Genomic DNA, 14,647 nt, shown 5'->3' with positions numbered 1-14,647 from the left:
AAAAGTTGGAATTATATGGTATATATTTTGTACTGTATTTTTCTCACCAGTATTCAATATATTGTGAATATTTTTTGTATCATTACAGCGATAAGTTATTTCTTCATGTGCATTTTTTTCTTCTGTTGTAGTTCATCATTTAGTGAACATTCTTACACATAAATCCCTGCACGTCTGTGGCTTTTTCCCTAGGGCAAATGGAAAGAAAGTGACCTGTGTGAGACAGCATTTGTCCAGAGCTTTGGTTCAGGGCATCTGCTTGCTGCCAGGGAGAAGACGCCAGTTTCTTATTTAAAAAATCATACAAGAAAATGTTCTTTGGTAGTTTCTTTCAAACTCTGGGAACTGTCCTAAAGTGAAAATCCCAGCCAGCTACGGGGAAGTAGCCGCTGCTGTTAATGGAGAGAACTTGTATTTTCTTAGCCGTTGTCCTTGAAGGTCTTCTTTGGGGCCTGTTTATTGGGCAGACAGTTCTTTGAGCTTTGATGGCTCCTGTAGTCTTAGTTCATTTGCCGTGGTGCTTTTGTCTTTTCTTTCTGGTTTTTAGGAACTTGTCATTTGTTAGTTATGTAGGCCTCTCTCAAGTGGGCCAATAGTTCTCACCTCTGCCTGACCCCTTTTCCACGTTCATTTGAGTCTCTAAATGTTCACCTGAGCTTTTTATTTTGCTTTGCTTTGTTATTATGGACACACTCCTTTAATTGCTATAACTTTGTGGTTCCTTTCACTGTGTGGAAGTATAAAGACACATACTTACCCTGTTTTCAGATTTTCCTGGGATCTTTCCTTGTATATTTGGCAACTGTTTTTTCCCCCTGATAAGCTAAAAGAAAAAAAATATTTTTTTCAAGATTCCCCATGTGTCCCATAAATCGTTGGCAGTTTAGTTGCTGTTACATTGTTTATAAATTAGTAAAGAAATGAGCTATTATAGTTTCCTTCATTCAGCAGTACTATCCATCTAAATGTGTTTAATTTGATAATTTTTAAAGTTCTGTAATTTGAGTTACTGTACTATTGTCTTTGGGGTTTATTCTTGGTTATTTGCATTTTTGGTTATTGTGGGTTTTTTCTTTTACTTTCTACTGTGGAATGGATTATTTTAAAGTTATATCCTTTGACTGATATAAAAGATGGCCTTGACTCCAGGACAGACTGCATTCTTATTGTTCTAAAATTTTTGGTTGATTTTCTGTTTTTTAAGGTATATGGTAGGTAGATAATGTCTATTGTGGATATGCTTTTGTCTTTCTCCTTTTGACAATGTTTCCCTCCTTCCTCCAGCTTTAGAACCGTCAGTGATGGCACCAGCAGTGGACAGTCGTGCCACTAGTGGCTACGATTTGAGTTCCAATATGAAGTATGATAGTAGCAGTTGGCAGTAATCTTTGATCCTTTTTTTGAAAGATTGAAATCTTGTTTTTGTGTAAGTTTTGATATTTTTTCACATAATAATGTCTTCATTTTTATTATTATTATTATTTTTAATAGCACTCTGGTTCATTCTTTCTTTTCGAGACAGGGTTTCTCTGTAGCTTTGGAGCCTGTCCTGGAACTTGCTCTTGTAGACCAGGCTGGCCTCGAACTCACAGAGATCCACCTGCCTCTGCCTCCCGAGTGCTGGGATTAAAGGTGCCACCACTTCTCAGCTTTTGATAATGTCTTCGTTTTTATGGGTGGACTAAGGTTTTTTTTTTTTTTTTTGGTTTTTCGAGACAGGGTTTCTCTGTGGCTTTGGAGCCTGTCCTGGAACTAGCTCTTGTAGACCAGTCTGGTCTCGAACTCACAGAGATCCGCCTGCCTCTGCCTCCCGAGTGCTGGGATTAAAGGCGTGCGCCACCATCACCCAGCTGGACTAAGTTTTTAATAGAGCTTCTAGTGGTGATGCAGTTGATAAATCCTGCTTCGTCCATTAACACACTGCTGAATTCAGCGCTATGCAATTTCAGTTAGAACAGTCAAATAGGTCTGTGTGGTCATTAGTTTAGAAGCTGAGGGCACTCCTCCCTGTATGATTATCTGTGAGTGTGACTGTTTGGCATGCACAGTGCAGCCACTGCTCAGCACACTCTTCGTGAAGCCCCATAGAGCACTTTTTGCTGGTGGGATAACTTAGCAGCCAGTATTCCGACAATAGTGAGGAACAGTCCCTTTTGAACTTTGTTCATTTAATTTTGATACCGTATTATGCTAATATGAGATAAATGGCAATGCTTCCCTCCTCTGCCCTGGAGCCGTTTGTAATGCATTACACATTTTGTTCTTAGAAGTTTAGATTAGCTTCACCTTTTTTATGGAATGTTGGGGAAGGTTCTTCGTGGTAATGTCTCCATCTTCTGTAGTTGTCACCTCTTTAAGTTGTCTTCACTGTGTGCTGGTTGAATCCAGGGCCTGGCACGTCTTTAGTCAGTGCTTTGCCGCTTGGCTCTGTAGTCACACATGAACATACTTTGATTACTATATTTTTTTTTTACAAAATGAAGGTTTTCAAATGTATTGACAGGAGGGGCTTGAGAAATGCCTCAACGGTGAAGAGCACTGGCTCCTCTCCTAGAGGACCTGGGCTCAATTCCCAGCACCCATGTGGCAGCTCACATCTGTCTGTAACTTCAGATCCAATGGGTTTGGCACCCTTTCATTGGATTTGGCACCCTTTTCTGGCTTCCACGGGCTCCACGCATGCATGTGGTGCACAAACACACATGCACGCAAACACCATATGCGTAAAAGAAAATTTTCTTTGCTATGACATTGGACATATTCTCCTGTTTAGGATTGTCTGTTGTCTTATAATTTAGAGAAAACCCACACTCGACTTTTCATAGCTTTTAAGATGAGAACATTCTGTGTTTAAGTCTTCTCTTTTAAAACAGCTTGCAGGGCTGGAGACATGGCTAGGGGATTAACAAAACTTGCTGCTTTTACAGAGGACCTGGGTTCAGTTTACAGCGCTCACATGGGATTCACAACCATCTGTATCTCCAGTTCCCGGCCATCTAATGCCTTCTGACATCCACGGGCAGCAGGCATGTATGTACCACTGCTGCCACTCCCTAGTTATCACTCACTACCATAATGGTTTTGTTTCTCTTAGTTTTTTTTTTTTTTTTTTGCTGAGGCTCAAACCCACAATATCCAGTGTGTTAAAATGCGGTGGTGGTACACGCCTTTAACCCCAGCAACACTCGTGAGTCAAAGGCAGGTGGATCTGTGAGTTCAAGGCCAGCCTGGTCTATGGAGTGGAGGAATGGTAATTATCTGGTATCCTTTACTTGAGATTTCCTATGGCTTTGGAAAATTGAGTGTCCTCTAAGTAAAGCTCATTTTAGGTAAGTACGTTGTTTAAAAATTGCTGAACAACTCCCAAATGCAGTATTTCTACAGTGGAAAAAATATTTAGCATTCTCTTTTAGAATATTGTCCATAGGAGGATTTTAATATCCACTGACATTTTATCACTGTGACTTTGGGTGGTGTGTGTGTGTGTGTGCGTGCGTGTGTGTGTCTACACAGTATCCTCTTTCCCCAGTAATCATTCATTGCAGTGGGAAAAGTAGGGTAGGTGTTATGGTTGGGATATGAAGTGTCTACCTAAAGGCTAATATATGGGGGACTTGGTCTTAGCTGACAGTGCTACTTTGGAATGTTGTAGAAACTTCAGAAAAAAACATGACTGAGGATGTGTTCTTATGGACTGTATCTTATCTAGGGCCTCTGTCTGTTTTCTTTGCTTCTTGTCTGTAATGGGGTGACTAGCCTCTGCTACACACTCCTGCCTCATCAGGGTTCCAGAACCCATTTAGCCAAGAACTGTGTATTGTTACCTCCGACACTGTGATACAAGATAAATAGTTCTTCCCTTGGGTTATTCAGGTTAAGCTAATGTAGTAGCTATAATCTTTTGAAAGCAGTGATACTTACTCTTCAGACTGACTTTTAAAGATATGCGATAGCCGGGCAGTGGTGGCCCATGCTTTTAATCCCAACACTTGGGAAGCAGAGACAAATGGATCTTCATGAGTTCCAGACCAGCCTGGTCTACAAAGTCAGTTCCAGGACAGCCAGGACTGTTGCACAAAGAAACCCTATCTTAAAAAAACAAAAACAGAAAAAGAAAAAAAAGATACTACTTATGGTGAATTCTCCTAGGTTGTTTTTAAGCTCAGAGTTTAGAGTTTTATCTTTACCAAAAGAGTTTCATCTGAGAAGCAGAAGTGAACTTGATGATGTTGTTTTAGACCCACAAATCCTTGAGGACTTTTCCTAAATATCTCCTTGCTCATGAAGTTTTTCAGGATTTTTCTGTTTCTCTGTTTTCTTCCCTCCCTCCCTCCCTTCCTCCCTCCCTCCCTCCCTTTCTTCCTCCCTCTCTTTCTCCCTCCCTCCCTTTCTCCTTCCCTCCCTCCTTTCCATCACAATGTATTCTGCCAGCAGTAAGTATGTATTTACACTTCCTATGTATGGTAGATACCCTATATCTTGCCATTTAGGCAAATTATTTCGTGTGTGTGTTTGTATGTGTGTGTAAGCACACATATGTGCATGCACACACGGGATAGAGATTGACATTAGGCATTTCCTCAATTGATCGTTACCTTTATTATATTTATATTTGAGACAGGGTGTTATGTGGAACCTAAAGTGCACCATTTTATCAGACTGAAAAGGTTGGCAGACCTTAGGCGTCCTCCCCTCTCTGCCCCCAGGTCTGGGATTGCAGATGGGCAATCCTTATGTTTGGGTGCCGGCACTTTACTGACTGAGCCATCTCCCTAGCCCAGTACCTATTAGATTTTTAGGTGCAATCGCCTTTCCCATAGGAAGATAGTGAGGTCTCCTGGCCATGTCACAAATACGTTTATATGTCTTGAAAAATGATTGACTTTCAACAGTTTTCTTTCAAATAGACACACACATAGGTTAGCAGTTGAGGTTTTGGGGTGGGGGCTTTACTTCAAAGAATGTTCATTTAGCTGTAGTTCCCAATGTGTTCTCCATCAACAATAAGAATACTGGGTTAATCGAGATGTGAGAGTTAGCCAATAAGAGGCTGGAACTAATGGGCCAGGCGGTGTTTAAAAGAATACAAAAAAAAAAAAAAAAAGAATACTGAATTAGAAAAGTATTGTGTATAAAGTCATATAAGAGCGTAGTAGACCTCAGGAAAGTGTCTAGAAGCTAGAGGGAGACCTTCGATTTTGGAGGCCCTTTATCTAGCACTGCTTTCTAAGAGTTATATCTAAACCACTGAGTGTCCCGATTCATTTTGCCATTTCATCTGCGGTTCTTCTTCCTATTTTTATTTAAGACTATAAAGTTACTTTAGTGTAACTGCTGCTGTCACCTTTGCCCTTAGCTAATCAAATAGTTTACCTTGAGGGAAGCATTTATCTCCCACTTTCATTATTATTATTTTTGTAGCTGTAAAGATATATATTTTATGTCTGCAGAAGGCTGTAACAGTGAAACGAGGTATTGATCTGCTGTATTTAGCAATTTCTTTCCACCTTGCCATCAATAGCATGTCAGCATCTGTCTGTACCGGGGTTGACCTCACAAATAGCTCTTTATGCTCCCATTGGATTCAAATGATATAGTATGCTGAAAACTAAATCAATGAATGATTATCAAGTTTTTACTATTATTTCATGACCTGGAGGCAGCAAGTACTCCTTGCACTGAACAGGGCCATGTACAGTGAATATGGTAAAATGAGAATGTCTGGCTTTGTTCAGATGAAAGGAGGAGAGAGGGCACCTGTTCAGGCTAGCTCCTGCTTCTGACCAATCATCACAAAGCACTTAGGCACTCCTGTGAAGAAGCATCCTACCTTCTGGTTCTGACATGGACAAGAGTAGCATCCTCCGGTAGCTTTCCTCTCCGTACCAACATGCAGAATTAAACTGTAGCGATACACAGAAGTCCCCAAACAATGATACAGCTTTGCCACCGTGCTACAGAGGATCTAACAAAAAAGCACATTGGAAGAGGATGGAGAATAACTTGGTCCAGTTCTGATGGCACTCTTGTATCCCGGAAACCAATACCGGGGTGTGGGATTGAGGCCACATTTTCTTCCTCATCTCATTTGTTCCTGCATTCTTCCCCATCTCTGGAGCACAAGAGTGACTGGAGTAATAGATTTGCCTACTTCTGAATGCTGCTGAGTCCACTGACTTTTCTTATTTTACTCTTAATGAATCAGATATTCAGATAAAAACCACTTCCCAGATAGTGAAATTGACATTGAGATGTGGAAAGGGGGAGGGGATGATGGAGGGGATGTGGAAAGGGAAACTAGCAGCTGTCTGGGATCATTCGAGGATATGAATCAAATGTCTGAGGAGGCAGTGACATTCTGATCCATTCCATTATCTCTGTTGAATGCTTGATACTGAAGGTTGGAAAAACCACATGCTGATTCATTCCCCAGACATTTTTGAGTATCTACTTTGTCATTGGTTAGAGAGACCAGATGTCGAGACTCATCCTTCCTCCTGAATGTAATGACCAGCTGTTGTGCTTGGCTTTATGAGACCCAGCTCTGCTCTGGCTTTGCTTTTCCCATTGCAACCCCTCTCCTCAGTATGATATGAGAAACACAACTCGGATTTCATGACCATGGTCTTAGGTCTGGTCAGTTTCTCCCTTGTATGTTATCCGTGGACTGGGGACTCCTTTATATAAAGTTAAAGAGCTAAAAGCCCAAGCAAGGAATTTCTCCTAGCTTTGGGATCTGGGGCTGGGAATGGTTTAATTCTGCACCTGCTACTTCCAGACCTTACTGACAGTGTAAAAGTTTGAACATTGAATTTATCTATGAAAGTTTTCCTTAGGGTCTGCTCAGGAATCTTCTCGCTCTTAAATTACCAGCCTATTTTTGTTGCTTTTTAAGTGTCTGAGACCCACTTATCATGAATTTTAAAATTTCATGTGTAGGATATTCCGCAGGAATATGAGTGCCATTAGTTGACTATGGAGTCCACAGGAATATTTTCTTTTGTTTGTCTTATATTAGTTTATATTAAACATGAGAGTTCCCTACCCGGGTCTAGAATATAAAGATTTGGGGAAGACAGCTCTGATTCAGTTTTTATGTTTGTGTATATGCATGCTTGAATGTTTGGTAAGGAGTTTTCTACTTCAAACTTCTTCTGGGAAAACAATTCATTTCATCTTGGCCTCTTTATCAAGTCTCTATATTACAGAACGTTCACTTATTTCCCTCATCATGTAGCTTTGGCTAGCCCAGAACTTGTTATGTAGACTAACTTACGAAGGTTCACCTACTGCTGCCTTCTGAGTTCTGGGGTCACAGATAGGTGTCCCCATGCTGGCTGAGTAGCTTTTTTCTGAATAACATTTTTTTAAAGTAGCCATGAATATAGTATTTGAATGTGTGCTTGTGGCTTGGGATATTTTTATTTATCAAAACTGCACGTAATACTGTGGGTTTATAATTTGTTTTTCTTCCTGAGTAAAAGTTGGTACATGGTCATACATTACTTCCACATCAATTACGCTAGGCTGTCTGCAGCTCACCAAGAAACTCGCTATGCTTTTGTTGTTAGAAAATAGGGCAGTCAGTATGGGTTTTAATAATAGGGTGCACTGGCTTGTTCCTTACAGGTCATGATTTCTTTCCTCAGGCTGACCTAAGGAAGGATGGCGCTAGCTGCGAGGGCTAAGGAGTTAACTGTAATGTGAGCAATATCTGTAGACCAAAGCTTTTACCTAAGATCCCATACCACCAAAGACTGTCCGATACGGGCTAGACTGGGCTCTTTTTGTGGTTATAAGTGATATTGTTGATGAAAAGAATGTAAGCAGATCTATTCAACTTAATTCTGGATTCTTGCCCGTTGCTTTAGTGACACTCAGATGGCTTGTGAAACACTACATACCTGACTTGAGATCATGTAACTCCACTGCATGGCAAACAGTGACATCATGCACTTACAGGTGTGTAAGGTTATGCTCTTGTCATGTGCAGCACTCTGAACCTTTGTGAACTCTAATTTGTATAAAAAGGCTCTTAACAATTATGTCCTTAAAATTAAACCGTTTTGGTAAATACAGCCCTGTGTATTCTCAGTTTTCCTGGTGCTGGAGTAATGTGATAATATGAGTCCCTTTAAAGATTTCCATTCATAGATATCTATGAGGTTTTCTAAACAATGAATATATAAATTTCATGTCTTTTTTGTTACTTTCATGTTTTGAGATTACAATTGCATCATCTTCCTTTTCCTTTCCCCCTCCAAACTCTCTCATAGACCTCTCCTTATTCTCTTTTAAATTTATAGATTTTTAAAATTAATTGTTCCGTTTTTACTTACATACTTTATTAGAAACTCCTTAAAGAAGAATTTTGCGTTTTATTTCTATCTTTTGTGATCCAAGAAGGTACATGTGTCTGAGGCTCTGTATGTGTCGAAAGCAAAACCTGCTTAAAGCCATGGCTGAAGAGTCATGCTTAACTGTATACTTTGCATGCATTTGTGATTTGAAATAGGAAAAAAAGTCAAATTTGAGACAGCTTGAATGGCATGCTGTCAGTTTGGAGCTTCATGAATTGGCAATGGTCTCATTTAGGACCTTCAGATGTGTCTCTGCCCGGACAGAATGAGAGCGCTTTGCATGTTCCGGAGGAGACAGCCACTCCTTGCTGCTCCACGATAGGCAGTGGTGCATGACAGTTGCCCTTCATTGCTGGCTTCTTGGAGCTTAACCTCTGACCCTTCACTTAGTCGCTGAGAAGCAGCTGGAGCAGGTTGGAGATGTTGGTGAATGACGGGCAGTGGCCTGCAACGTGCTTGTCATGATTTGACTGTCAAAAGGAGCCTGCCATTGGTTTCCATCAAGGTTTGAAACCTCTGTGCAGCAGTCCATAGTACTTAACTTCCAAGGCTGTCAACAGGACGCTCAAGTGTGCATAAAAAAATCAGAGGGCTGAATATATCTCCAATCAGGAAATAGAAGTTTCCCCTTTTTTCTATTCCTTCCCCCCCTTTCTGTTTGTTTTTCATTTGGCTAAATTTATTCAGAGAACTTTAACAGGCCAAGGGGTTGCATCTTGCCGTGGTGAAGAAAGCAAACAGTTTTCCCAAGTGGTCTAAGTTTCAAGTAGCAGAGTTTAGATCCACGCATCTGCCAGTTAAGCTCCTTCTTGTCTTGCATATGTTGTCTGCTTTAGGCAGTAAAGGATAGAAGGCAAGTCCACAAGTTCCTGGGCTAGCTCACAGGATGAAATGTTTATCATGGTGTTTATGAATGCTGCAAAAGGGGAGGAGGATCACTATGGGGAAGCATGAATAGAAACTTAAAATAAATGATGAAGTTGGAAGGTGTATAATTGGTATATTATTTGATCAAGACTTTTTCTATCATGGAGGAGTTCAAACATAAGTAAATGAGCTGATTGTGAGCATGCCTTAGAAACTTTAGGGGTCAGGACAGGGGAGATGTCCTCAGTCAGTAATGTGCTTGCAGAGGAACTGAATCTGGACCCCCAGCACCCACATATAAAGGCTCTGGACCCCCTGCACCCTACACACTGACATAAAACACCAGAAAAAGCCGTCAGAAGTCAGTCCTATGCAATATAGTTTTAAAGAGAGGAAGTTTGCGGTGGAAGCTGTCTGTGCTAACTTTGTCATTTCCCAAAGACTGAGACAGCCTCCTTATTCAAAGAGACAAGGCCCGCTTTATTTGAGTGTTGGGGATTCTGGTCTATGATTGATTGGCTCTCCTGCATTTGTTCAAAGCAATAAACACTTTCTGGTAGGGCAGAACACAACTACTTACCTGATGGTTCAAACACAAGGAGAGAGAGGAGTTGGGGTTCCAGCATCCTTTTCAAGGACATACCCATAGTGACCAGAAGACCTCCCTGGGTCCTGATATTCAAAGGTTCCAGAACCTCCCAGTAACACAGCCTCTAACTGACACACGGGCCTTGGGCGAACTGAAAACCCACATTAGTGCACTGTTGCCTCTCCTAAAATTGAAGCTCTGAACTAAAAAGTGTCCTGAAAGGAGAAGCTGAGGTAGAGCTTGAGGCTGTTCTCCTGGCGCAAATACCATATGCCAATGTGGCATGGGAGCACCATAAGTCACGAAGCTGGAGTTTCAGTCTTCCATTTCATCTGTGTCACTAGGGTAAGTCACGTAAGCCCCCACCCTCAGTGACGTTCTCTGCAAAAATGGAGATATTTGCTAAGCACCAAAATTGGAAGTGTTGTCAGACCTCAGAAGGTACTAAAATTATTAAATAGCATAAGGCAGGAGTTGGCCTGCAAGTAGGTTTCAGAGCTAGACACAATCTTAGTATTTTGACATTTTCCTTTCTCTCATGTAACTGATATTTGCTCAGAGTGCCATAGTTGTGATAAGCATTGAACCCACAAGTCTGAGCAGCCTGCCTGCTTCCCTCTTCCTTTTCTCCTTACACCCCTCCATTCGCTCACTCGCTTGCTCACTCATGCTCACTCGTTCACCTGCTCGCTCGCTCACTCACTTGCTCATGCTCACTCAGTCTTCACTCACCTGCTCGCTCGCTCACTCACTTGCTCATGCTCACTCGCTCACTCACAGGCTCACTCACTCACTCCTCATTCACTCACTCATTCGCTCACTCAATCTTCACTCACATGCTTGCTGCTTGCTCACCTCACTTGCACACTCACTCACGCTCACTCACTCGCTCACTTGCATGTTCACTCTCTCACTCACTCTTGCTCACTCACTCATGCTCACTTCTCACTCACACACTCACTTGCACACACGCTCGCTCACTCCTCAAGTATTTATTGAATTGTATATACCAGACGCTGGTCTAAATGTAGGCATGCAGCCACGAGCTGGACAAGCAGCACCTGTCTTTGCGCTGTAGGGGAGACAGGAAGTCCATAAGTGAACTCTAGCACATACTTTTGTAGTCCTAAGTGCAGTGAGGGAAGCAAAGGGTAACCAGATGGCGACTGGTGAGGGTGGCCAAGGAAGAGCTGACCTTTGGGGCTCTCCCCAGCAGAGATGTACCTGAGGCCAGAGTGGACCTTGGAAAGATCAGAGGAGTGTGCCAGAGGAAAGAGTGCCACGTTCCTGCCCACACTCTCATCCAAGTCCTGGCCTTTGTCCTGCTGGTTTCCATCTTTATCTCACGTCTTCACGTGACAGATAAGGTCACACTGATTTCTTTTCCGTAGACTCCGACTCCGAGCTGTGGTTTTCCTTCCGCCAAGTACTTTGCCATCCTTAAAAACGTAGAGTAGAGGTTGGGACGCAGCTCCGTGGAGGCCCACGTTTGGTCCTCCCCACTGCTAAGCTGAATGTCAAGTCAGCATGTCCCTCACTGGTGACCATTTCTCACAGGTTTGGCTTTGGCATCATTTTTTGGTTTTGGACAAATGAAATTCCCTGCCCCATAACTTTATGGTGACTAGGGCAAGGGAGTGCCTTTGATTTTTGACAAAGGTTCTTTCCCTTAGGTGGACTTCAATTCAAGACTTAGGGTGACCATACACTTACAGGTACACACAACCTCCAGTGAGTGAGTATCCTCAGCCAGTGGCTTCTGGGACAGGACAACATGTGTGTGTGTGTGTGTGTGTGTGTGTGGTGTGCATGTGTGTGTGCGGGGGCTTGTATGTGTGTGTGTGTGGTGTGGTGGTGTGTGTGTGTGTGTCTGGGAGGAGGGTGAATTTAGAAAGATTTATTGGAGAAAGAGCATAGAGCTCCAGGAGCAGGGACGGGTCCCCAGAAATGGGGTGCCACTGGACTGCTAGGCTAGGGTTTTTCGTTTGTTTGTTTTGTTTTGCTTTTTAATCTTATGGCAGAAACTGGGGTGATGCATGGGTGGGTGTGGTGGTGGATCAGCCCAGCTATAAGGTGTCCAGGTGTCTGCTTTCAGCCTTGGAGACGTCTTCAGTTGGCTTCCAGGTAATGGTGGTCATTTAGGAGAGGAGAGAGAGTGAGAAACCAGGCATCCCTTCTGGTCCCCTAGCCTCTGGCTAGGGCAGAACGACGTTCTTGCTTTTGACCAAGAACAAGACTATTTTGAAGTCCCTGCCTTAAACTGCCTGGCAGGTTTCACATCACTGCTTCTAACCAGTAGCCTATGCTCACTGCAGGAGACTTCTGTGCTTGCGTGTGACATTTCTCTCCCCAGTCTCCTTCCCACCTTCTCAGTGGCACCTAGAAAATAGTTTTCTCAAATACCACTTTGTCTGAGAGCCTCTGACTCTGCCATCCTTGTTTAAAGACACTTCTTCACCCTCCTGTCACTGGATCTGTTTGTGCATTTGCTTGTCTAGTCTCTGAGCTCCTCGGAGGCAAGAGTCTGTCATTCATCTGTTGACTTCCCAATATTGTGCATTGCACGAAACAGTGAGTTGTCCCCTAATTATGACAGACTCTATAGGAACACCTAGAGTCCCTTTATAATGGAGTTGTGAAGAACATTCTACAGTGTTCTCATCTCCCTTTGGTCAGATGCCCCGCATTGTGGTAGAAGAGGAGGGTGAAGATTGAGAAAGTTAGGAAGTAGACTATATTCCTACAAATGACATCAAGATGTGGTAGTGTTTGAGGGGGTGCAAATTAGTCTCAGATAGACTAATTACTTTAAATTAGTTACCTTTGGTAAAGCAATGATCAAAGTTGGTATTCCTGTTTGCTAAGTAAATTTAGCAGCTCATCCATCTTTCCATCTGCTTATTATCAGATCATTCTATGTAGTACTGTCGTGGTTTGTTTGGTGTGTATGTGTTGTTGTTGTTGTTGTTTTCTTTTGCATTTCTAATTATATTCAAAGTATTTTAATGCCAAACTGCAGTAGACCCATATGGATATAATAATTTATTTGACAATTACGTATGGTTGACCAATTAGCAGTTTCATTAATTTTGTTAGCTCAAATAACACTATTGAATCATTTGATAAATTCCTAGAACACTTTAGGCAAAAGATAGTAATATTTTTTAAGGCCCTTGATGCATGCATATTTCCAGATGACATTTTAGAAAATGTTTGTGTATTTCTCAAGGCGGCTTATTGTAAACTTGTTCTTTGATCATCTGTGAGTGAGTCTGGGGTGTGGTTGGGGTTGAAATATAATGGATGATCCAGAGGAGGGTTCATTCCTGCGTGAGGAGAGCAAGAAAAATGCTAAATGGATCAAAAGAACTGGAGTCTTCTCAAGAGGTCTGTGAGCTGTGTTCTGTGATTATCTTCTCCTGTGGTTCTGTGATCGTCTTCCCCTGTGGTTCTGTGATCTTCCCCTGTGGTTCTGTGATCTGATCTTCCTCTGTGGTTCTGTAATCTTCCTTGTCCTGGGCTCTCTCAGGTCCTGCAGCTTCATGTGGTCCCTGAGGACCTGTGTGTGTTTCATTTGCTTGTATGTTGGCTAATATCTCTCTCATACTAATAATTTGAAACATTAACATTTGAAAACTGTTGATCAGATTTTTAAAGTTACTGTTACCTTTTTGTTTTTTGTTTTGTTTTTAAGTCAAGATTTTTGCTATGTAGCCCAGATTGTTCTTGGCCTTGTGATCCTCCTGCCTCAGCCTCCTGTGTGCTGGGATTGTAGGCATGTAGTGCCACGCTTGGCCTCTCCTAATGTTTAGAATTAGATTCAGGATGGATTGATTGCCTGTTCAAACCTCTGCTGCTCATTTGAGGAATCAGTGTCCTTCTTCAGTGTTGTCTGCTTACAGACCTCATCTTGCTAACTCATACCACAGGGTCGTGATCTTCTGACCTTGGTGTCCCTGCTGGCCTTCTGTTCCTCACTCTGGCTTCCTGCCTGCCCTGACTGAGACCTGTGTGGCTGGCCCACACCATTTTCCACCTCCGACTCTGAAGGCACCTTTTTCAGAAGCCAGTGCTTAAGGCACCTTTAGGGCAGCTACTTCTTATCTTGCTTTTATTAGCAGTGGTGTCAGCATGTACTAACATGCGATGACCCACTCTCCTTTCTGATAAAAGAAGAAGAACCTGCCTGGCATGGACCGAGAGAGGTGCCTGAGGCGGATTACATTGTCACCCCTTATAATAACAACAGACAATAAAAAAAAAGCCAGCAGATTTCTGTTTACCTGTGGAAATGTTTGACAGTTTTGACTCCTGATGAGCTGCGTTGGGAAGAAGGGATGAAGTAGTACTCACTAGGGCAAGGACTGAATGAACGAGGGAGACAAGAGTTCTGACTTTGTATGGCAGATTGAACACATGTCTTAGTGTGGACCCATCTAATTGTGGAACCCCAAGATCGCAGGTCTAGCAGTCTGGTTTATGTTTAACTTATACTTATTTACAAACAGGCTCATTGTCATGGCCTGCCTGACTTGTGTAAAAGTGAAGTAAGCACACAGTTACTTGGAGAGTCCCTAGTCTCTGAGATAACAGCATGGAGGATGAGTGATAAGTCCCACTTCCTAGCGAAGGAAGTTCCCCCCTAAGTTAAAATACATTGACTGACATGCTCTGAGACCATTGCCAGAGAACTCTTGGAAAAAGTTGTGTTGTTTGGATGATGTGTTTGATATAATGCAGGGTTTCCTTACACATTAATTGTGTGGTTCAGCCTGTCTGCCTTGAAGTAAAGTTAGAGGGAGATGACAAAGCTTTGCCTTCTCTACCAGGT

At 42.3% G+C, this 14,647-nt stretch overlaps 1 protein-coding gene across 1 annotated transcript in view; it reads left to right on the top strand.

Moving 5' to 3' along the window:
* Positions 1-14,647, top strand: part of Fto (FTO alpha-ketoglutarate dependent dioxygenase) — a 343,642-nt gene that overhangs the window by 16,988 nt on the left and 312,007 nt on the right. The gene's annotated exons all lie outside the window — the stretch shown is intronic.

The sequence above is a fragment of the Chionomys nivalis genome, chromosome 21 (assembly GCF_950005125.1).
Source record: "Chionomys nivalis chromosome 21, mChiNiv1.1, whole genome shotgun sequence".
Lineage (NCBI taxonomy): Eukaryota > Metazoa > Chordata > Mammalia > Rodentia > Cricetidae > Chionomys > Chionomys nivalis.
This window is presented reverse-complemented; position numbering and strand designations above follow the sequence as displayed.